We start from the raw sequence: 25,339 nt of genomic DNA, 5'->3' as shown, positions 1-25,339 counted from the left end.
CATCTGCTGAGGGGAGATTCCCTCCCACAGGCACATCTCTTTGTGTGAAGCCATGCCGCTTCACACCTCATCAAGGCAGCCTGGCCAGGTTGCCAGAGGCTGGCCAATCAGAGCACAGCAGCAAAAACAATGTAGGGCTGAAATTGGCAACTTTTCAGGTAAAGTTTAAAACTCTTTACCTGAACAAGTTAAATTAAATCCCACAGCTGGAAGTTGTGGGATTTACTATAACAATTAGTTTGATACCAAACTCTTTGTATCTGTCATTTAAGGGGACTTTTAAAATTAAAATAATGTCTCCCCATTCTAGCCTAAGAAGGCTATTTACTACAATGAGGGGAAAACGAATTTGGCTGTTTTTACCTCACCAGGGCTTATAAAACTATTTTTATAAGGACCCTGCTTATAGCACATAGGGCACACCTTAGGGGTGACTTATATGTAAAAATAAGGTCGTTTATGACTTTGGAACTTCTTTTAATTCCAAAGTAGAATTTGCATATAACTTTAATTTAAAAGCAGCCAGTAAGGCAGGCCTGCCTTTGAAATGACACTGGGCACCTCAGCAGTGCACCTATGGTTGAACTACCTATGCTGTGGTCCCCAAACCTACATGCCCTACCATATACTAGGGACTTATAGGTAGGTTAACTTAGCCAATTATAATTTGCCTAATTTGCATATTGATTTTACACAGAGCACAGGCCCTGGGACTGGTTAGTAGTACCCAGGGCACCATCAGAGTCAGGAAAACACCAGCAAAAAGTGGAAAATGGTGGCAAAAAGTTAGGGGGCCTCTGCAATCAGCCCTGTTTTCTCACACTCAATGACAGCCTAACTTTCCTGATGGATGGGTCCCATTTCAATAGGGTCGCCACCCCTGGCACTACCCTCACTGCCTGGTTGATAGTGATGTGCAGTGCCCCAGCGACAAACCCTTATCAGCACACACAATGTTATTACTGCCACTATCCCTACCACTAGCACTTCTGTCAGCCAGGATCCCTCACCACGGAACCATGTAGCAATGTCCCTCAGTATTCCTCCTACATCGGTTAGATCTGACACTTCCTTTGTGTCAGGGAGACCAGGTCCTCGGGGTCTGCGCACGTTCCCAACATGTCCACCACAAGACAGCTCCAAAACTCCTATAGGAATATTACAGAGTCTGAGAGAGTCCCAGTTGGGAAAGGGGGATTAGGTAGGGAACAGCTGGGAAGGAGACCTGTAGGAAGCAAAAGGTTCAACAACACAATATCAGAATATAATCACATTGACTTTCACTAGAATATGGTTCTAAGCATTGTCTTACTTTAACCATGGATAAATCTAAGAAGTGACTTAAACTAAACCTCAAGAACTCTGGGTACCTGGAACAAATCAATAATGATTAATGCAATGTTCCATATGAGCTTTCATAAAATGTCATATAATGTTTAGAAATACATGAACCTTCTCAAATAAATTTTTAACATGAGGACCAAAAGTCAATCTGAAATATTTCCTGGAAAACAATGGGAATTATGCCAAGGACTTACTATGCACAAAGAACGTCACATTTTGAATTTAGCATCTTCACAGGAAAACCATAGACTCAGGATAAATGTGTGCACTTCAACAAACATTATATATCAAAGTTTTAGTTGCCATGAAATGATCGCGCACACCTTTGCCGATCTGAACACCAAGTTTACATGCTGATAATGAATCACGCACACTACCGATTCTAACAAGAAAATGTTAATGCCATGAAATGATCAAGGAAGTCTTTGTCGATCTGAACACCAAGTTTTACATGTGGGAAATGAATCGCGCCCACTGCTGATTCGAACAAGAACATGCAAATTAATTTAAATGATCGCGCAAGCCTTTGCCAATCTTAACACCAAGACTTATATGTGGTAACTGAATCGTGCACACTGCCGATTCTAAGAAGAATATGCAAATGCCATGAAATGATCGCGCAAGCGTTTGTCGATCTGAACACCAAGATTTACATGCAGTAAATGAATCATGCACACTGACGATTCTACCAAGAATATGTAAATGCCATGAAATGATCGTGCAAGTCTTTGTCGATCTGAACATCAAGTTTTACATGCAGGAAATGAATCGCGCACACTGACGATTCTAACAAGAAGATGTAAATGCCATGAATTGATCGCGCAAGTCTTTGCCGATCTGAACACCAAGTTTCACATGCAGGAAATGAATCGCGCACTCGGCCGATTCTAACAAAAAAATGCAAATGCCTTGAAATGATCGCGCAAGCCTTTGCCGATCTGAACACCAAGACTTATATGTGGAGAATGAATCGCGCACACTGCTGATTCTAACAAGAATATGCAAATGCCATGAAATGATCGCACAAGCTTTTGTCGATCTGAACACCAAGATTTACATGCAGTAAATGAATCGCGCACACTGCCGATCCTAACAAGAATATGCAAATGCCATGAAATGATCGCGCAAGCCTTTGCCGATCTGAACACCAAGACGTATATGTGGTAAATGAATCGTGCACACTGCCAATTCTAACAAGAATATGCAAATGCCATGAAATGATCGCACAAGCTTTTGTCGATCTGAACACCAAGATATACATGCAGTAAATGAATTGCGCACACTGACGATCCTAACAAGAATATGCAAATGCCATGAAATGATTGCGCAAGCCATTGCCGATCTGAACATCAATATTTACATCAAAGCAATGATTTGCGTACTCTGAAAGTTTCATGAGTAGGCCCAAAAACTCAAGAGTCTTTTTAGAACGGGGTCGGGGGCCCAGCCCGACCTCTGCCTTACCACCCTGCTCAAGGATCACCAAGATAATACAGGGCAGTCCTGGAACGTCAAGGTAGGCCATGAAATTGCTGCTGCTCTGCACCTGGACCTCTGAATAGTGAGCACGTGGAGCTGGGCTGGCTCCCTTATATTGAGTCTGGCCCATCCCACAAACCACACCCAGTCATGCTGCAGAGAAAGGTTCTAGAAGGTCCTAGAAGGGATCACACCCTAACACACTCAGTCAGTCTGCAGCAATGCCTTACAAATGAACAGTTATTGGAAACATCGTTAACAGTGCTTTTCAAGGTTAAAGTCTGCAATGCAAAAGGTTAACATACTGCATATAAACACAATGCATTAATTATGCTCTTGCATAAGGGCTAGGTTTTGCATTTTCTGTCGCCCGTAGAGCCCACACTGTACTGATGTTGACAGTACTCCCCTCTCCCAAACGTGATCTAGGGCCTGGTTTGCCTGAGTTAAGACGATGAAAATGTCTCACTAGTCGTGGAGCATGGACATCAGATGCAGAGACCCATGAGTTACTTTCAGGACCGTAACCTTTCCAAGAAATCAGATACAACAGGTTACGGCCTCTAAGTTTGGAATCCAACACCTGTTTAACTTCGTATTCCTCTTCCCCCTGTACCAGAATTGGAGCTGGTTGGGAGTGTACTTTCTGGACTGCTTTTTTCAGGAGGGAAGTATGGAACACCGGATGAATACGCAGTGACCGGGGCAACTGCAGTTTATAAGTCATTGGATTAATTTGCTGGAGGACAGTGTAAGGACCTATGAATTTTGGATTAAACATGTGCTTTTTCTTAAAATCTATATGTCTTGTAAAAAGCCATAATTTATCACCTGGTTGATACTGAGGTCCTTCAAAATGTTTCTTGTTGTAGTGCTTTTTGTATTTTTGTTTAGCTTTTTCTAAATGCTGTTGAATCAGTTTCTGGGTTTGGTGGAGGTGTTGAATCGTTTCTGACACAGCTGGTGTGAGAAAACTTTCTTGAGGAATCGTGATGGGCAAAGTGTCAGGATGATAGCCAAACAAGCCAAAAAAGGGCGTAACACCAGTGGAGGTGTGAAACGAGTTATTGTAGGCTTGCTCAGCTAACCAGAGAATTGATGTCCAGGAATGAAGTGCTTTCTCAGCGTAAGCACGCAGATATTGCTTCAATGTCTGATTCAGTCTCTCAGTTTGGCCATCTGTTTGAGGATGATGGCTAGTAGATAGTGTGGATGTGACTTGAAGCGTTTTGCACCAGGTTTTCCAGAAGTTGGAGGCAAATTGCGACCCTCGAACGGAGAGAATCATTTTTGGTAGCCCGTGATAACGGACCACTCTATTCAGTAGGATGGTTGCCAGTTCACTGGAGGTGGGCAATTTCTTACAGGCAATGAAATGTTCATATTTCGTGAGACTATCTACCACCACAAGGATTACTGAGTGCTGTTGAACCACTGGTAGTCCTGTAATGAAGTCTAAAGAGATGTGTTCCCAAGGTCGACGTGGAGTTGGGAGCGGTAGCAACAAACCTTTTCGTTTTGAATGACTTGTCTTGATGCGAGCACAGACTTCGCAGTTATTTACCATTGTTTTGACATCTTTTGTCAGAGTAGGCCACCAAAAGTAGCGTTGGATTAATTCAAGAGTTTTAGGAGTACCTGGGTGACCTGCAAATGCCATGAAATGATCGTGCAAGCCTTTGCCGATATGAACATCAAGATTTACATCAGAGCAATGATTTGCGTACTGTGAAAGTTTCACGAGTAGACCCAAAAACTCAAGAGTCTTTTTAGAACAGGGTCAGGAGCCCAGCCCGACCTCCACCTTACCAACCTGCTCAAGGATCTCCCATATAATGCGGGGCACGCCTGGAACGTCAAGGTAGGCCTTCGGAACAGGAGCTCAGGAATTGCTGCTGCTCTGCACCGGTACCTCTGAATCGTGAGCACGTGGAGCTGGGCTGTCTCCCTTGTATAGAGTCTGGCCCAGCCCACAAACTACACCCAGTCATGCTGCAGAGAAAGCTTCTAGAAGATCCTAGAAGGGACCAGACCCTAACACACACAGTCAGTCTGCAGCAATGCCTTACAAATGAACAGTTATTGCCAACATCATTAATAGTGCTTTTCAAGGTTAAAGTCTGCAATGCAAAAGGTTAACATATTGCATATAAACACAATGCATGAATTATGCTCTTGCATAAGGGCTAGGTTTTTGCATTTTCTGTTACCCGTAGAGCGCGCACTGTCCTGATGTTGACACTTTGCCCCCGTTTCTACCATCTTTATATCCCCCATTGCCCTTCTTACATTACCACTGTTTTCCAATGTGTATATATACACGTAGCATTCTTGATGGATCACGGGACATACACCACCATCTTTTGCAAGAATGGTGTCTAAGGCAAGTCTGTTTTGCATCACAACAGCTCTCATATATGTTAGTTCTTCGGTAACATTTCCCAGTGCTGCAGCCATGGAACTCGCCAATTTTTTCACTAATCCTGCTAATATGTGTATTTGATATTCTGAATGCGCGACCCCTAATGGTGGTATCAATACTCCTTCTACAGCTATAGCCTTATCTATCCAAGAGGGTGTCCTTTTTCCGCTTATCTTCTGGGGGCCTTTACTATTTGGGATGGGTCTACCACATGTAAATTGCGAGGTAATACAAATTCCGGGTAGCAGCTGCCTCGCCACCCTGCAGGCAGTTTAAAGTATGCAGACATTCCACACACAAAAAATATGCCTTGTGTTGCCGAGAGGCCTACTGACAAACCTTTGAGGCCATCTTGTATTTTGTCTAAATTGGAGTATTTGGAACATACGCTGATCCCCACATCTATGTTAATCTTGTAAGATAAACCTGGACTCGGACATTTCACTGACATTAGAGCTGTGCATATTTCACTAAACACATTTTTCATTGGGGCACTGCCAGTGCGGTATTGAAAGCACCATGGTGCTTTATTCTTCTCATGAATTCGAAGAGATGGTATTCCCACCTCTGTGAAAGTCTCGCCTTGTATATATCCCTCGTCCCTCACTTTGTTAAATACGGCAAGGAGTTCCTCCACTCCCGGTCGAGGGACCAATTTATCACACACTCCTTCATTTCCCTGTTCTTTTTCACGTTCTCTTTTCCCACATCCTTTTGCTACCTTTTTTCTATGTCTTCTTGTTACCTTCCTTCCTTTTCTAATCCTACTTTTTACTTTCTTCCTTGTCTGCTTTTCCGATGTATTGCTCACCATATTGCATGAAACGTATTGGCTAAGCGGGATGTGCATGTAATTTGCAATCCCCTGGGTAGTAGTGGGTAGGTGGGTGCATATATAGCAATCTGATACATTTGTAAGTGCTTTATATAACTTAACCATTTGTACAAATGTGTTATTGGCGTAACTTTCTTCATTCTCACCCTATTGTTTTTGTTCCCTGCTCCCTAACCTTTCCATCGGGCTTGTGTCCCTTTCCTTTGACTTGTTCACAAACCCCTGTTCACTTTCGTTTACATAATTTCACTGATCTAAAAATGGTACATATATTTATTTTGCATATATTATCAATATTATTCCTGGAATTGGGGTACTTATGGCAGTCAATACAACAGGCCACTTCTTTTCTTCTTTCTTTCTTCCAGGTATGATGTTCGTTATTGATGAAATAATATCACAGTCTGGTCTTTTTATTCAGTTCTTTATTCTTCTGTTCCCTCAGTGGTACCTCACAGAATGGTGTCAGAGGTTATTATCACTTGACACCAATCAAGGTACTTGGTGCATGTATGTAGGCAGAACCCGCTTGCACCCTTTCTCTTTCGAGGTGTGCAGCACGAGCAATCCTATGAAGAGCCACCGCAGGACCCGCTTGTACCTCCTCGATCCTGTTTGGGGTGCAGCACAAGCAGTCCTGTCAGTGTTGTCTTGTGTGGCTGGTCGACCGAAGATTATACCTTTGTGGTGAGGCTCTCATGGGCACCGCAGGTGGTTGATGGAGATCTGTTGGTGTGTGAGCTGTGGGTCCAGGATGTCAGCCCCTCACACTTGACCGCTGTGGTTGTTTTCAGTAGGACATGATAGGGTTCTTTCCACCTTGGTTGTAGGCAGTGGCGTCTGGTGTGGGCCTTCACCCACATCCAATTTCCTGGCTGCAGTCTGTGATCTGGTGGTGTTTCTTCTTCTGGAAAGGCCTGTAGCACCTGGCGGTGGAGATAACGTAATGTCTCTGTTAGTTTTCTGCAATAGTGTAGCAATAGATCATCAGTGACTGCCAGAGGCGCAACTGACATGTGGCCTGGTATGTGCATAGGGCGCCCAAATACCACCTCATGGGGACTCAATTTTGTAACCCTGTCGGGGATGCTTCTCCTAGCAAGCAACACCAACGGCACTGCATCAATAAAGGATAGTTCCGTTGCAGCACATATCTTTCCTATTTTGTTCTTTAGTACCTCAGTTTTCCTCTCCACAGCTTCCGCTGCAGATGGATGGTACACACAGTGCAACTTCTGTGCTATTCCTAACCCTTTACAAAGGCCCTGATTAACATGTGAAATTAATCCCAGTCCATTGTCCGAACTTAAAAGAGTTGTTAGCCCCAAAGCGCGGTATCAGCTCTTTCAAAAGGCATTTAGCAACTGTCTGTGCATCACAATTCTTGGTAGGGTATGCTTCCGTCCACTTAGTGAACATGCAAACTATAACCAGGGTGTATCTGAATTTGTTTGCGGGGGCATTTCAACAAAGCCAATTTGAAGACTATTAAAGGGTCCATGTGGTGGTGGGAAGTGACCTGGAGCAGTCACTGTACCCTTTCCAGTGTTGTACTGTGCACAGATGGTGCATTTCTTACATAAATGTGCTGCACAAAATTGGGAAAACAGTTGTATCATCCCATTCCTCCCCACATGTGAGGGGCCATGGAAAAGGCATGCCACAGAGGACAGGAACATGGATGGCAACTATATCTTACCATTTGGGGCACCCCAAATTCCCTCTTTATCTTCTCTGAAACCACCCCTCTTCCATTCTTCTAATTCTGGTTCCCCGGCCTGCTATTGAACACTTTTTTCATCAAAATATGCGCTTTCATCCTTAACCAGTGGGGCAGGTGTGACCTGCACCATTTCGTAGTCACATCCACTTAGTGCTGTTCTTCGTGCTTCTTTGTCAACAAGTGCATTCCCCATGGAAATGTAATCCCTAGCAGAGGTGTGAGCTGTACATTTTACAATAGCAATTATTTTTGGCAGGAGTAGAGCTTGCAACAAATCAGCAATCAATGATGCATGTTGTATGTGCTGGCCAGCCGAGGTGAGGAATCCCATCATTGCCCACAACTAGCCAAAGTCATGGGTGATCCCAAAAGCATTTTGGCTGCCTGTGTAAATGTTCGCCGACCTTCCTTCTGCAAACTTGCATGCTCTTGTAAGTGCTATTAATTCTGCTGCCTGGGCACTTTTTATTGCGGGTAACCTTCCTCCTTCTAGTAACATTTTGGCCATCCCTACAGCATAAGCAGCCTCTAGTGTCCCAGTGTAGTCCCTAATGCATGACCCATTGACAAACACGTCACCCTCGGCATCTGGGAACAGGGTGTCTCTGATGTCTGGTCTCACCTTTGTGTGTCTGTCGACCGCTATAATGCAGTCTTGGAATGAGATGTCTATGGAGGGGTTATGATGGACATGCTCCATAGGCAGAAGGCAGGAGAGATTCAATGTGAATCATAATGTGTGATGCCAACAAGGTCAGCTCGTATCGCGAGAGGTGAGCATTTGTTAGGTGCTGAGTCTTAGTGGTAGTCAATAATGTGTCAACAGCATGCAGCACATGCAGCACTAATGTGTGTGCCAGGACAATGTTCTCTGATTGTTCTACTGCGAGAGTGGCTGTTGCTACCACCCTCAGGCATGGCGGAAGTCCCACCACTGCTGGGTCTAGGTTAGCCAAATAATAAGCCACTGGGTGGTAGAAGGTGCAGTGCTTTTGTGCCAGTACTCCTAATGAGCAGCCTCCCTTTTTATGACAAAATAGGTGGAACTCTCTGGTGTAATCTGGGAGGCCAAGTGCTGGTGCTGCGCATAGTTCCCTCTTCAACTTTTGGAAAGCCTCCTCAACATTTTCTGGCCATGGTACTTTGTCTGGCACATCTTTGTGTGTGAGGTTCTGGAGTGGACGTGCAATCAGGGTAAAATTTGGTATCCAATGGCTGCAATAACCAGTTTGTGGCCTTGGGTATTGAGTTATAGTCGCTATCCTGTCTGGCAGCAATCTCCTCATCCCTGCGACAGCTCATGTCCCAGGTGTCGCGCTTTGGACTGGCAGAACTGTAATTTCTTGGGGGAAACTTTGTGGCCCTTGCTTGCTAGGTGACATAATGGGGCCACTGTATCTTGGACAAATGCAGTCTGTGATGGTGAGGCTATTACTAAATCATCAATGTATTGTACATTCGTAGACCCTCCTGGTAAGTGTAAGGATGCCAAATCTGTTTGTAGTGCATTGAAAAATATTGAAGGGCTATCACAAAACCCTTAAGGGAGCCTTTCCCACGTGAGTCATTTTTGTTTAAATTTAAAACTGAATAACACCTGGGATTCCCTATGGGGGGGGGCACAGAAAAGAAGGCATTGCTGAGATCTAGGACAGTGAAATGGGTGGCAGTACTTGGGATGTTAGATAGGATGGTGGCTGGATTTGAGACCACTGGGAATGATGGTGTAACCGCTTATTGAGTTCTCACAGATCTTGAGTAAATCTGTACACTGGGGCCCCATTGGGTCCCGTGGTGGCCTTCTTCATCGGGAGGATCAGAGTATTGCAGGGGCTGTTTCTTATCTCCTCTATTATTGGAGCTATAACTTCTTCACTCTAATTTAATATCCTCCCCACATCATTAGTTCCCTGTGCCCAAACCTCGCTAGGGACCGAGTCTTGTAACTCTTGTGGAAGACCCTGCCCTTGCACTTTTTCTTGGTGATCACATCTCATAAAGGCTTGCATCATTATCCCATTCTCCCTACTTTCTAAAAATATCCCTTCAGGTGAGCAACTGATGGTACACTGCAATTTGCAAAGGGTGTCTCTTACCAGCAAATTGATTGAGCAATGCCTACCAAAGATGAATTGATGCTTTACAATAATAGGGCCTACTTTAAATCTCAGTGGTTGTGTTAAATATTCCATGTCAGAGGCTTGACAAGTTAATTTAACAAGTTCCTTGTATTGAAAATATTGACACATGTTTACATTGGCAGTACTTCCCAATGAGTTTTGAGTCTCTTCAGGTAAAAGAGTTTTAAAAGCAGGCTGTACTTTTACAGGAGTAAGTTGTTGAAGGCCTCCAAAACCAATCAAATTCTTTCCTCCAAACAAGATATCATGTTCCGTTTTGAGTATCTGTTGCATTCTCAAGAAAACAGAGGCAAGCATGAGATTGGAGACTATGCTCACCTCATCAATAATTAAAAGCTTGATTTTCTTCAATACTCTTGTTACCTCATGACAAGCTTCACCAGCTAACTTCTGGTATTCCAGTTTATTGTCATGTTCAGCTGGTAGCATTAGTAGTCTATTTAGTTGAAGCAAAATCAGCTCAGTCCAATCTGCTCAGAAACACAAGACCAGCCTGCTCCTTAGATAAGTAAAGTAGTGTATTAAGTGCACACGGAGACTGAACAGCCTATGAGATCAAGCTCGAACAGTCTGAATAAGGAAGTAATACATGATCTTATACATCATTAAACCACAAGCAAATTCGTACATTTCATTGGTTCTTGACACTGACATATAATCATTTCTGCAAGATTGCTAAAGTTGTTTACCATTAATTCTTCATAATGGACCATATATGGAGAATAAATCACAGACAGGAACTTGCATAACCAGCTTCACCAGATAACTTCTGGTATTCCAGTTTATTGTCATGTTGAACTGGTAGCATTAGTAGTCTATTTAAAGTTATTCCTTTGATACTGTGTGGAACTAATACAGTAGGTGCTATCACTACACACAATAAGTTTGATTCTGCATTTTTTTTGTAGGCAAGTAGAGACAACTTTGATTAAATAGCTTTTTTCGGTACCTACATTATATAGTAGTATTGGCTTGAATGATGACCAGTTGCATAGCTTGTTCTCATGTTGCAATCTATGTTCTATTTTTCTTTTATTTCAATGTAACTATCTTTCTGTTCATTGTTGAGTTTCTAACTAACTTTTTCAAATCTACAGATTCCTGCCTAGCTTGTTCTATGGCAGTTTCCACTTCATTGATAGCCACTGCAGCTTAATTTTCCATAATGGGTTTTCCAAGAGGATCCTGACTTAAAGGTGCAGAGCTTTATCAGTTTTTAGAACTATTTGAAGCTACCTCAGCAGCAATCATTTCTTCCTGTTGTATCTCATCATTTAACATTTGTAACTAGTTTTTGAATGTGGGACATTAAATACTATTTTCATAGCATTAAACAATCTTCTTAGCAGTCATAATCTCCAAGTAATTCCAATTTACAACAACAAGGTGTGAAAAGTTGAAGAAGTGCTAAATAGAAAAATTATCTTTTCTAAGGTATTTGGAAGCTACTTTTTTGGTGGTTAATTAGGTTTTCTTTTCCATGTTTCACTAAACTTCAATCACATCCACATACTGCATATTTCTCTTCTTATATGTTTTTACTTATATCACTTGTCAGGAATAAGGCTGTGCGCGGTCCTGGTCCCTCACAAAACTCTGCTGCGTGGATTTGCGTCGCTTTATGCAAACCAATTGTGACCCCCCTCGTATTCCAAAGGTGGCCACCAACGTCGTCTGCCCTGTGGTAAGGCTCATGTAGCTGCAGGTTCAGGACATTGGTGGACAAGATGCACTCATCAGTGTTATTCTTTGAAGGGACTACAATTCCCATGTTTTAAGAGGCAGCGGCCATCCTGAGGTGTGGCAGGCCAATAAAGCCCAGCGACACCCAAGCACGTTGCTCACTATTTTGAAGACTTCGATGCAGTCAGACTTCGTGGGAGTTCCTCTGAAGAAGAGCAGATTTCCTGCATGGCAGATGGATGGCAAATCGAAGTATCCTTGTTTCCATGGTGAATTCAGAAATGAGTAGGTCGCACTGGTAGCGGTAGGGTCTTGATTTGCCCAATCTTGAAGGGAGTTGTTACTTCCAAAAGGTAAACTGCCCCTTAGCACAACGAGCAAGACGCTCTCAGTTTTCAGAGCAAAGCAGTCTTGGCGCGACGATTAACCGCTTTGGAGCACAGAAGTAAAGCGCCCCTTAGCACAATGAGCAAAGCGCTTCAGTCCACATGAGTAAAGCACTCTTGGCACAGCAAATCAAAGCGCTTCAGTCCGCATAAGTAAAGCGCTCTTGGCACAGCAAATCAAAGCACTTCAGTCCGCATGAGTAAAGCACTCTTGGCACAGCAAATCAAAGCGTTTCAGTCCGCATGAGGAAAGCACTTTTGGCACAGCAAATCAAAGTGCTTCAGTCTGCATGAGTAAAGCAATCTTGGCACAGCAATCTAGAATTGCATTCCTTGTATCATATCTGAATGGTGAGGCAGCTACCTGGGCAGTGCCATTAGTCCGATTAGACAGTCCCCTTTTATATAATTGGCATAGTTTTGTAGAATAATTTGTAAAGGTATTTGACAGAAGCGCAACAACTATGTCTGCAGACAAAGAATTTCTAGAATTACGCCAAGGAAACAAAGACTGGATAACGTATTTGTCACACTTCAACCGGTTAGTAGTAGAAACCGCTTGGCCATAGGAAAAAAGGTCTGCAGTATTTTATCAAGTGCTAAAAGACCAACTAAAAGATGTATTGGCCCAAGTTGAACCACAACCCGAAACTTGCACTGATTTAATTAATCTAACCCTATGAATAGATCATAGACTCTCTGAAAGAAAAGGAGTAAGGAAAAAATGGGAAAAATCCAACTGGCAAATGGAAAGGTCCAGACACCTTCAATTGTCCTCAGAACCTATGATAGAACTGTTGGATATCTGTACTGTTCGCCCATCATTGACCAAAGAGGAGAAAGACATGCGACGGAGAAATGGTCAGTGTCTGTACTGTGGAAAAAAGGGTCATTTTGTGAAAGAATGTCAAAAGAAACCCAAAGGTAAAATTGACCCTACATTTGTGACAAAGAAAAAGATAGCGGTTGCTTTGGAAAATTCACAGGAAAACTAAAGTGCCCAAGAAAAAACGAAGGGGACCTCAGGGGCAAATTGACAATCCCTTCAGTGTGCTCTTGTACAAATCGTTACGTCAAACATTTTCGAATTTTAGTACAAATGACTGTGCAAGGAAAAAGACATAATGTACAAGTTCTAATTGATTCAGGGGCAACAGGAAATTTTGTGGACCAACAAACTGCACTAGACTTGCATATACCCAGTGTCATGAAAAAGGTTCCAGAAGTTGTTTATGCAGTTGATGGTAGTGAATTGGCAGGAGGCCCCGTTACTAAACAAACCTCACAAATACAAATGATTTGCAAAGATGGTGAGAATCAGAACCACTGTGAGATAATTTGCTTCGATATAATCCAAGCACCCCAATGTGGTTTTATCCAAGGAATGCCATGGTTAATGTTACACAATCCGTGCATAGACTGGCGCAACACAGGATTTGCGCTTTTCTTCTTCCTCTTGAGCAAAAAAAATGTTTTCAACCAAGACGAGACAAAAAAGAAAATCTTCAACACTCTAATGCTACTGCAGTGGAGAAGGAAATTGATCTGCCCTCACAGTATTAAGAATATACTGACGTTTTCTGTGAAAAGAAAGTGAGCTCCTTCCCACCTCACAGGCCACTCGATTGTCAGATCGACCTTGTACCTGGCGCTAATATACCAAATTGTAGAATCTATGCGTTATCGGAGAAAGAAAATCAAGTCATACGAGAATACCTAGATCAGTGTTTAGCCAACAAGCTAATTCGGCCATCGTGATCCCCAGCGGCTTCTCTGCTGTTTTTCGTACCTAAAGCTAATGGCGATTTGAGGCCTTGTATTGACTTTAGAGAGATAAATAAGATCACAGTTAAAAATAAATATCCACTACCTCTCATACCAGTCTTGTTAGACCAGGTAAAATCTGCCGTTGTTTATACCAAACTTGACTTACGAGGTGCTTATCACCTAGTTCGATTTCGAGAGGGAAATGAGTGGAAAACAGCTTTTAAGACTCGCTATGGCCTCTTTGAGAATCTAGTGATGCCGTTTGGTCTATGTAATGCCCCAGCAGCCTTTCAATATTTCCTAAACGATGTTCTGAGAGAATATCTAGACATCTTTGTCATTGGTTATATTGACGATATATTAATTTATTCAAACTCTGAAGAAATACATGAAGAACATGTAAAAAGGTATTACGAACTCTACAAAAACATAATCTGTTTTGCAAATTAAGTAAATCTGAATTCCATACCAAAGAAGTTGAATTTCTAGGAGTCATTTTAACACCTGACGGCATGCAAATGACTGAAAGAAAAATTCAAGCTGTATCTGAATGGCCCACACCAAAATCAGTACATGATTTTCAATGTTTTTTAGGTTTTGCACATTTTTATCGACGCTTCATCAATCACTTCTCCCAAAAGGTGGCCCAATCACCAAATTGCTGAGGAAAAAGGCCATCTTCAGCTGGTCCCGAGAGACAGTGGAAGCATTTCAAGACTTAAAAAAGGCCTTTACTACAGCTCCCATTCTAGCTCATCCCAATGTGGAGGAACCATTCATTATGGAAGCCGATGCATCCGATTTTGCTGTTGGGACCATCCTGTCCCAACATCATCGAGAAACTTGACAATTGCACCCGATAGCCTATGCATCAAGAAAATTGAATGAAGCGGAACAGAATTACACCATAGCAGAAAAAGAATTACTAGCAATTCGTAATGCTTTAAAGAATGGAGACACTATCTATTGGGAGCAAAACACACCATAACTGTATATTCTGAGCATAGAAATTTACAATTTATGAGTTCTGCCAGACTACTAACTCCCAGACAACTGAGATGGATGCTATTCTTTGCAGAATTTGATTTCATAGTGACTTTTAGACCAGGAGTAGATAATCGTAAGGCGGATGCATTGTCTAGGCAAGATTCTTCGATCACACATACTGAACAAAAACCCATGCCTATTAAAACGCCTTCAAAAGTGTTGTGTTTAGTAGCAGCCTAGAAATTCTTTGATCTCATTCGTAATCATTTTAATATCACAAAGTGGCAAGAGTGGTTACAACAAGACACCAAAAGGTCCATTCAACAAGGCTTACCTCTACACGAATCTCGAGTATTCCTGCCTATTGAGGAGTTAAGAGAGCCAGCATTTCATTGGTTACATAGTCATCCTCTGGCAGGTCATCCAGGTCCTCAAAAAATAATAGAACTTACAAAAAGGTATTTTGGTGGCCTAAATTCGTTCACAACCTTAAGCAAATGCTACAATCATGTAAAGTATGTGCAAGATGCAAAAGCGAACGTAGCAAGCCCAAAGGCCTACTGATACCTCTACCCGTTCCCAATCATCCATAGGAATATATCTCTATGGATTTTATTACTAGTCTTCCTTAAATAAAGCAATTTACAACCATTTTAGTGGTGGTGGACAGTCTTACCAAATATGCTCACTTCATTGCCTGTAAAGGGCTCCCAACATCTGACACCTTAGCAACTATCATCCTAGAAAACATAAGCCCATATTTATAGTATTTTAGCACCGCATTTGCGCCACCTTTTGACGCAAAAACGGCGCAAACTTACAAAATACAATTGTATTTTACAAGTTTGCGCCGCTTTTGCATAAAAAAATGACGCAAATGTGGCGCTAAAAAACTATAAATATTGGCCATAGTTTGCCTTCATGGACTTCCAAGAGTCATCCTCTCTGATAGAGAAACAAAATTTTCTGCACGTTTTTGGCAACAGTGGTGCAAGGCTTTACGAATTGATTTGACTTTATCTACTAGTTACCATCCACAAACGGATGGTCAAACAGAGAGACTAAACCAAACTCTGAAACAATACTTACAATGTTATGCAACAAAGTCTCCTAAAATCTGTCTGGATCTTTTGTGGCTTGCAGAACTGACTTATAATAACTCTCAACACTCTTCAATAAATTCAACTCTTTTCTGTGGTTTATATGGGCGTCATCTGCACATTTTGCCAGTTACGCTACCTGCTTCTACTCAAACCACTCCAGCAGTCAATGACAAGCCAACACACATAAAAAAATCACATTCACAATTGCAAACAAATCTTCATCAAGCAAAGAAAAAATATAAAATGCAATACGACAAAAAACACAAGCCTGGTCCTCAATATACAGACAAAGATAGAGTTTGGTTATCCACGTAAAACTTTGCATTAAAAAATAAAAATATGTTTCATCCAAAATTCATAGGGCCCTATGAAGTTCTACGACAAGTAAACCCAGTTACATATAAACTAAAATTACCATCGTCTTTGAAAATTCATCCGGTGTTCCACACTTCGCTTCTTAAACCTGTGTCGCCCTCAAGTGTCACACAACCTGCTTCTCTATTGGTCCAAGGTCACTGGGAGTATGAGGTGTGATCTATTTTAGACTCCAGATATCGGGGGTCTTCTCTTTGGTACTTGGTGTCCTGGAAGGGATACGGACACGAACATGACTCTTGGGAACCTGCAAGACATGTCCATGCACCACGTTTGGTGTGACAGTTTCACCTCCTCCATCCTGATAAATCGGGCCCTGGACCACGCTTGGGAGAGGGGTGTAATGTCAAGAATAAGGCTGTGCGCTGTCCAGGTCCCGCACAAAACTCCCCTGCGCGGATTTGCGTCACTTTATGCACACCACTTGTGACCCCCACTTGTTCTAAAGGTGGCCACCAACGTTGTCTGCCCTGTGGTAAAGCTCATGTAGCTGCAGGTTCAGGACATTGGTGGACAAGATACACTTACCAGTGTTATTCTATGAAGGGACTACAATTCCCATGTTTTTAGAGGCGGTGGCCATCTTGGGGTGTGGCAGGCCAATAAAGCCCAGCCACACCCAAGCACATTGCTCACTATTTTGAAGACTTCGATGCAGTCAGACCTCGTGGGGTTTTTTTCTGAAGAAGAGCAGATTTCCTGCATGGCAGATGGACGGCAAATCGAAGTATCCTTGTTTCCATGGTGAATTCAGAAACAAGTAGGTCGTACTCGTAGTGGTAAGGTCTTGATGAGCCCAATCTTGAAGGGGGTTGTTACTTCCAAAAGGTAAAGCGCCCCTTAGCACAACAAGCAAGGTGTTCTCAGTTTTCAGAGCAAAGCAGTTTTGGCGCGACGATTAAAGCGCTACGGAGCACAGAAGTAAAGCACCCCTTAGCACAACAAGCAAAGCGCTTCAGTCCACATGAGTAAAGCGCTCTTAGCACAGCAAATCAAAGCACTTCTGTCCGCATTAGTAAAGCGCTCTTGGCACACCTAATCAAAGCACTTCATTCCGCATGAGTAAAGCGCTCTTGCCACAGCAAATCAAAGCGCTTCAGTCCGCATGAGTAAAGCATTCTTAGCACAGCAAATCAAAGTGTTTCAGTCCACGAGAGTAAGGCGCTCTTGGCACAGCAATCAATTTGCTTCAATCCACATGAGGAAAGTGCTCTTGGCACGGCAAATCAAAGCGCTTCAGTCTGCATGAGTAAAGCGATCTTGGCACAGCAATCAAAGCGCTTCAGTCCACATGAGGAAAGTGCCCTTGGCACGATAATCAAAGCGCTTCAGTCCACATGAGTGAATTGCCCTTGACACAGTAATCAAAGCGCTTCAGTCCACATGAGTAAAGCGGCATTGACACAGCAATCAAAGCGCTTCAGTCCGCATGAGTAAAGCGCCCTGGGCACAACAATCAAAGCGCTTCAGTCCACATGAGGAAAACGCCCTTGGCACAACAAAGTGATTCAGGTCACATGAGTAAGGCGCCCCTTAGCATAACAAGCGTAGTGCTTCTGATGAAACAAGTGAAAGTGCTATCTGGCATAAGGAACAAAGCGCTTCAAGTTCAATGAGTAAAAGTTTCTGGCCTATAGTTGTGAATGTGAAAGCCTTTTTGAAGATAAGTAAATTATAGTTTCATGGTTTTATTGGAAAGCATAATATGTGAAAATATTCTAAGGTGTGATCAAAACGTTTATGTTATAAATGCATAATTGTTACAGGATTGAAATTCAAAGTATGATCATAGTCTAAAGCTCTTGCCATCTCTTTGTTCTAAGGTTGTAGTTTGTTCTTGCTCCATGATTCAAAGACGGGGATTCGCCCTCAATTCAAAAGGGGTCTCAATCTGACAGAGGCACCTTTAGTCAAGAGTCTATTGATGATTTATACTGCTATAAAGGAGTATATGCATATTTATTCTAACCTTTTCTTTTCAGATCTCTCTCCCTGCAGTTCCCTACCCTAATTTCCTCCCCCCCCCCGCCTGGCTTCATCATACTCTGTGCTATAATAGCTTCTGAGATGGTGACGCTGGGAGGTGGGCCTTTTGATGAGCAACGAGGAAAGGATACTGTGACATCACTTCTGTATCTATAACTTTGAAGAATTTCATAAAGGCACTTGTCTTCTAGATATTGACAGTATGTATTCAACTTATTTAATTTTACAATGTCTGTACTTTCTGGTTCAAACTCTGCAAGGTACTGAATTTCAAGGAAAGACTTCAATACTCTCTCTCTTGTAGTGGAGAGACCAAGAGTTACCCCGACAACTCCCTTTGATTTTGAGGACAAACTTGCCAAGCACAATCGGTCATTGGCTTCATAGGACCCCATTTTCCTATGGGAAAGCATTTTCAAAATGAAGCATTACAATTTCTTGCTAAGAGTCTTCTCTGCAAAAATGTCATCCCACATCTCCTTCATCTCCGTTTTTTCATACTTTGTGATGTACTATGACATACCACGCCATGGCGGTGGAGTTGTTTGCAACAAATTGTATATCCATGTTAGCAGTCCACATTTTTACAATCACAGCATTGTAGTCGTTAATATATTTGTAATCTTCGGTTCTCTATATGTTATATGTATTTTTTGGTTATTTTCGTGTCAGAGTATATCTGACTTAAGACAAAAAAACTGTTCACTCTTCCTTTTGAAATGAGAGGTTGTGGGAATCCAAATGGACATCTTGTGTAAAAATGTCCTTTGGACCTCTATGTACCACAACAGTACTTCTCAAATCTATGTGTTTGAGAATGCAAAACTTGTCTGAGATCTTTTTCAGCACTGTGTTTTGGTATGCTACATGTGACATACTGTTCTATAAAAAAACAACACATGCTCATTAATTTGTGTACTGAATTTGTGTGCATCTTTTATCCATAGTAGCATATGAAGCGAGGAGCATTGGGTTTGTTGCAGATAAAAGCAAGCAGAGCTTGGAACCTGTGGTTGAAATCTCTGCAAACATTTGCAGGATCTAATGACCAAAGTTCTCCAGCTGTCTTTAAATTGATATTGTTAGAAAAGGGGTCTTTGGTTGACAGTCAGGTTACCCCTGTTACCCCCTGTTCAAGCAAGGACCCTAAACTCTAGTCAGGGTGAATCACCATCAGCTAACCCCTGCTTACCCCCTTGGTAGCTTGGCAGAGCAGTAGGCTTAACTTCAGAGTGCTAGGAGTAAAGTATTTGCACCAAAACACACACAGTAACTTAATGAAAACACTACAAAATGACACAACACCAAATTAGAAAAATAAGAAATATTTATCTAAACAAAACAAGACCAAAATGACAAAAATCCGACGTACACTAGTCAAGTTATTAATTTTTAAAGATTAAACTAAAAATAGCGCTTAGAAACACAAAATAGCGCTTAGAAACACAAAATGCTTCGATGAGGTGTTCACACGGCATCGTAACTGAGTCGTTCTCAACAATCCGACACCAGTGGCACCGAACACGGAGTCGCGTAGACCACCAGGTACAATACCTTTGGTGAAGAGTGAAAACAAGCCGATGCGAAGTCAGGGATCGTGGCATCTGTGTGAAATGTTGAATCCGCGCACTTTGAGCAGTATCGGTCTCGATGTGGTGCAGCGACTTCTACGGAATCACGGACTTCGGCAGGGCTGCAGCGATGTTGGGCCTGCAAAGGTTGTCGCATTCAAGCGAAGATCACAGAGTCGGTTGCAGGGGGCCTCACCGGATTCAGCAGCAGCATCAGTCCGAAGTTGTCCGAAGTCGATTTCTTTGAATTTTCACCAGCTATTCCTTTCAAGGGCCCAGGGACTGGAAAGGGCACCACTTGTCAGAACAGGTTTCTCCCCAGAGACTTCAGGTGCTGGTAGAGAGAAGTCTTTGCTGTCCCTGAGACTTCAAACAACAGGAGGCAAGCTCTAAATCAAGCCCTTGGAGATTTCTTCACAAGATGGAAGGCACACAAAGTCCAGCCTTTGCCCTCTTACTCTGGCAGAAGCAGCAACTGCAGGATAGCTCCACAAAACACAGTCACAGACAGGGCACGTCTTCTTCCTCAGCTCTTCAGCTCTTCTCCAGGCAGAGGTTCCTCTTGTTTCCAGAAGTGTTCCTAAAGTCTGTGGTTTTGGGTGCCCTTCTTATACCCAATTTCTCGTTTGAAGTAGGCCTACTTCAAAGTAAAGTCACTTTTGAATGTGAAATCCTGCCTTGCCCAGGCCAGGCCCCAGACACTCACCGGGGTGTCGGAAACTGCATTGTGTGAGGGTAGGCATAGCCCTTTCAGGTGTAAGTGACAACTCCTCCCCTCCCTCCTAGCACAGATGGCTCATCAGGATATGCAGGTTATACCCCAGCTCCCTTTGTGTTACTGTCTTGTGTGAGGTGCAACCAGCCCAACTGTCAAACTGACCCAGACAGGGAATCCACAAACAGGCAGAGTCAGGCAATGGCATAGGCAAGAAAATGCTCACTTCCTAAAAGTGGCATTTTCAAACACACAATCTTAAAATCAACCTTACTAAAAGATGTATTTTTAAATTGTGAGCTCAGAGACTCCAAACTCCAGATGTCCATCCACTCCCAAAAGGAATCTACACTTTAATCACATTTAAAGGTAGCCCCCATTTTAGCCTATTAGAGGGTCAGGCCTTGCAACAGTGAAAAACAAATTTAGCAATATTTCACTGTCAGGACATATAAAACACATTACTATGGTGGTCATTACAACCCTGGTGGACGGTGTTAAAGGTGCGGTAATACCGCAAACAGGGCGGAGGACAAAAAAAGGGAATCATGACCGTGGCGGAAACCGCCAACAAAGACAGCCACTTTAACACACCGCCCGCCACGGCGGTACAGACAAGCAGCAAGGCGGTTACTGCCAACAGACAGGCAGGAGACAATGTACCGCCCACACTATTACAACCCGCCAATCCGCCACCTTTTCCGGGGCGGATTCACCGTGGATAAAAACACGGCGAAAACAGCTTTTGCTATGGGAAAACGCTCACCTGAACACATCCCACGAGGAACGAGGACACCATGGAGCCGGAATTACAAATCCTACCTGCCCTTGTTTTTCTGCTCCTTTACGACCAACAGCTACGTAGGCGCAGAAGATACCGGTGAGTACTGACACGGGGGAGGCAAAAGTTAAGGGGACACCCACCAAACACCCCCACCCCCACCCTCGCATATCACAACATGCACACCAATGCAGTCACAAAAATCACAGTAACAACCCACAAACCCCCCGGAAGAATGCAAAGACAATGCAAAATTTGGGCAAACATTGTAATGTGCCAATATACATGTCATAAAAAAATATACAGATATATATATCTCAAAATCACTCTTATTTACACATACAATCCGAGAAGTAGTGCAGATATGTACACAACAATGTCCGTGCACCAACAGTCCAAAAATGCATGGGCGAGGCCCACAATAGATACCTGACCAAAATCGGAGATAACACTGCCGGGGCATCAGATAGAAACACAACAGGCACCTTGGGGGGAAGGGAAGGGGGGGCACCTCAGCCAGATGAATGCGAAGCCAGATCCACGAAGGGGCTCCATGCCCATTGATGTATCCTGGGGAGTGCAAAGCCACAGTCTCTCAAGTCACTACAGTGGGTGGTTTGCCCACTGTGCCATCCTGGGGAGTGCAAAGCCACAGTCTCTCAAGTCTCTACAGTGGGTGGTGTGCCCACTGTGCCATCCTGGGGAGTGCAAAGCCACAGTCTCTCAAGTCTCTACAGTGGGTGGGTTGCCCACTGTGCCATCCTGGGGAGTGCAAAGCCACAGTCTCTCAAGTCTCTACAGTGGGTGGGTTGCCCACTATTCAATCCTGGAGAGTGCAAAACCACAGTCTCTCAAGTCTATACAGTGGGTGGGTTGCCCACTGTGCCATCCTGGGGAGTGCAAAGCCACAGTCTCTCAAGTCACTACAGTGGGTGGTTTGCCCACTGTGCCATCCTGAGGAGTGCAAAGCCACAGTCTCTCAAGTAGATGCAGGTCTCCACTGGTTCTGGAGGGGGACTGGTGCCCAGACTGGATGAGTCTCCACGTGAAAGTACCTGTCCAGTCACTGTCCCAGCTGCACATGGGATAAGGATGCCTGATTTGGCGGTCCATTCATTCCTACACGGTGCATGCCCTGTTCAGCTGTGCTTTGCCATGGCGGTCTTTGCCCTGTTCAGCGGTGCTTTGCCATGGCGGTCTTTGCCCTGTTCAGCGGTGCTTTGACATGGCGGTTCTGGACTGTTCAGTGGTGCTTTGCCATGGCGGTCTTTGCCCTGTTCAGCGGTGCTTTGATATGGCAGTTCTGGACAGTTTAGCAGTGCTTTGCCATGGCAGTTCTGATACGGACATTGGTGTGTGGCATGACGATCTCTACACTGGGCATTGGTGTGTGGCATGACAATCTCTACACTGGGCATTGGTGTGTGGCATGACGATCTCTACAATGGGCATTGGTGTGTGGCATGACGTTCCATCATTGCCCAGAAGGGCTGTGGCATGCTGGCCCCTCATGGGCTGTGACTCCGGCGGTGGTCTCTGGACCAGTGACGATACTTGGGCCCTCCTGGGCTGTGACTCTGGCGGTGGTCTCTGGACCAGTGACGATACTTGGGCCCTCCTGGGCTGTGACTCTGGCGGTGGTCTCTGGACCAGTGACGATACTTGGGCCCTCCTGGGCTGTGACTCTGGCGGTGGTCTCTGGACCAGTGACGATACTTGGGCCCTCCTGGTCTGTGACTCTGGCGGTGGTCTCTGGACCAGTGACGATACTTGGGCCCTCCTGGGCTGTGACTCTGGCGGTGGTTTCTGGACCAGTGACGACGGTGCTGGCGGTTGTGTCTTCTCCGCCGTGACACTCACAACAGGCTGGGCAGACTTCCTCTGGACCTTTCCCACCTTTGTTGGAGTTACAGCTGACTCACCAATCGCCTTCGATCCCATGTCACTTGTTGTCCCACCAGGAGTCTTAAGATGGTCCCGTCGTCCACTCTCCATTTTCAGAGCCTTTACAGGGGGTGGGCTGCCAGTGCCTTGGCTCCGGGTCCTACTGCCTGCCCTGGTGGCCGGTGCACTCCAAAAACCTAGAACACGCACCACTGGTACTGGAGGCTTTTTGGCTGAGGCGCTACGATGGGACTGATGATTTGAAGGGGGGTGGGGGCAAAAAGGTCAATTTGACAGAGGGACAGTTTCTGACGGACACTGGGATGGGTAGCTGGAGGGGTTCTGGGAGTGGAGGAAGAGGAGGTGGTTGTAGGAGATGTCACTTTAGGTGTTTTGGGTGCAGGTGCAGGTACTGGAGGCTGTTGTGAGGTGGATGGATGTTGGGTGAGTGATTAGCGGCGTTTGTGTACTTTGGGAGGGGGCGTCACACACACATTGGGAGAGGACACAGGGGACGTGTAAATGGCAGTGGAGGTGGTGAGTGCAGGTGAGCGGCTTGTGGTGCTGGGTGTCCTGGTGCGAGTCCTAGTGCCTGTAGATGTGGTGCACGCAGGTTTGTGTGTAGACAAGACTGGGAGGGAGAAGGGAGAAGAGGAGGATGGGGACACAGTGGAGACAGTGGACGTTGCTGTGTCTGTATGTGGGTGAGGCTTGCGTGAGTGCCTGTGGTGTGTGTGGTGCCTATGTTTGCTTGAGCTACTTGTGTGTGTTGACTTGTGTGCATGCTGGTCTGTAGGTGTGCTTGGGATGGGCTGGGGTACAGGAGATTGGGTCTGGGTGGAGGAAGTTGGCAGGGGGAGGCTAGACACAGGGACAATGGCTGCCATCAGTGCTGAGGCCAGAGATTGCAGGGTTCGCTGAAGGACAGCCTGACCAGAATGAATGCCCTCCAGGAATGCATTACCGTGTTGCAACTCCCTTTCTACACCCTGGATGGCATTCACAATGGTAGACTGCCCAACAGTAAGTGACCTGAGGAGTTCAATGGCCTCCTCACTGAGGGCAGCAGGGGTGACTGGGGCAGGGCTTGAGGTGCCCGGGGCGAAGGTGATGCCCATCCTCCTGGGTGAGCGGGCATGGGGTGAACGCTGAGGGGCTGCTGGGAGGGCGGTGCTGGTAGGGGGGGTGGCGGCTGTACCTGTTGAAGTGGGGCGCACAGGTGGTGCCGCCACCACAGGGGATATCCCATCCGTGTCCTGGTTGGTGATCCAGTGGCCGACGTGAAGCTCCCCTCGCCCTCCGTCCCACTGGTGCATTCAGAGTCTGTGGTGTGGCCCTCCATGGCCATGTGGGATGCAGCTCCCACGTGCTCCGGTGCCTGTACCTCCGCCTCATAATGCTGATGTACAAAATGACAGGGAGAGCAGGAAAAGGGGGGGAGACAGAACAAAGAGAGTTTTAGTGCATGGCATGCCGCTACCGTTGGCGGACAAGACAGACACAGCAGCCCCCTGCATTACGCTGTGCTCCTGACCTCTGCACATGCAATTTCTGGGACATGGCCTACATGGCAATGGTGGAAATCTGCGCACATGGATGCCACAGGGGCAACTAAACCTCAACTTGGCACTCTGCTGAGGTGGGGTTGAGTGCCACATGGCCTACATTACGGAGGGGCCTTGCCTACCTAACTCGCCCTGGCCTAGGGACACCCACAGCCCACCTCCCCCACCCAGACCCCTCCACTGCACGCAAAGTCCGCTGAATGAGGTTGTACTCATCCCCTTGTGTCTGCTGTGATGTCCTCAAGCGCCCATCCCACTCCGGGTAGGCCACCGCCAGAATCCAAAACATCAGGGGGGTCATGGTGCGACGGGCACCCCTCCCACTTTGGGAGGCCATCCCCAGCTGAGCCTCCGCCATCTTCTTGCTGCAGCGGCGAATGTCCTCCCATCTCTTACGGCAGTGGGTGCCCCGTCTCTGGTGGGCCCCTAAGGTCCGGACCTCCTTGGCGATGGCACGCCAAATGTCCCTCTTCTGGTGGGCGCTGACCTACATGACATGCACAAGGAAAGAGGAACATTCATTACCAACTGCACTGTCAATGTGAGTGGCCCCCTCCCTACTCTGGCCATGTGGCCCATTCATTCCCATGCA

Source organism: Pleurodeles waltl, chromosome 10 (genome assembly GCF_031143425.1).
Source record: "Pleurodeles waltl isolate 20211129_DDA chromosome 10, aPleWal1.hap1.20221129, whole genome shotgun sequence".
NCBI lineage: Eukaryota > Metazoa > Chordata > Amphibia > Caudata > Salamandridae > Pleurodeles > Pleurodeles waltl.
The sequence above is the reverse complement of the archived record's forward strand: the minus strand, read 5'-3'. Positions refer to the sequence as shown.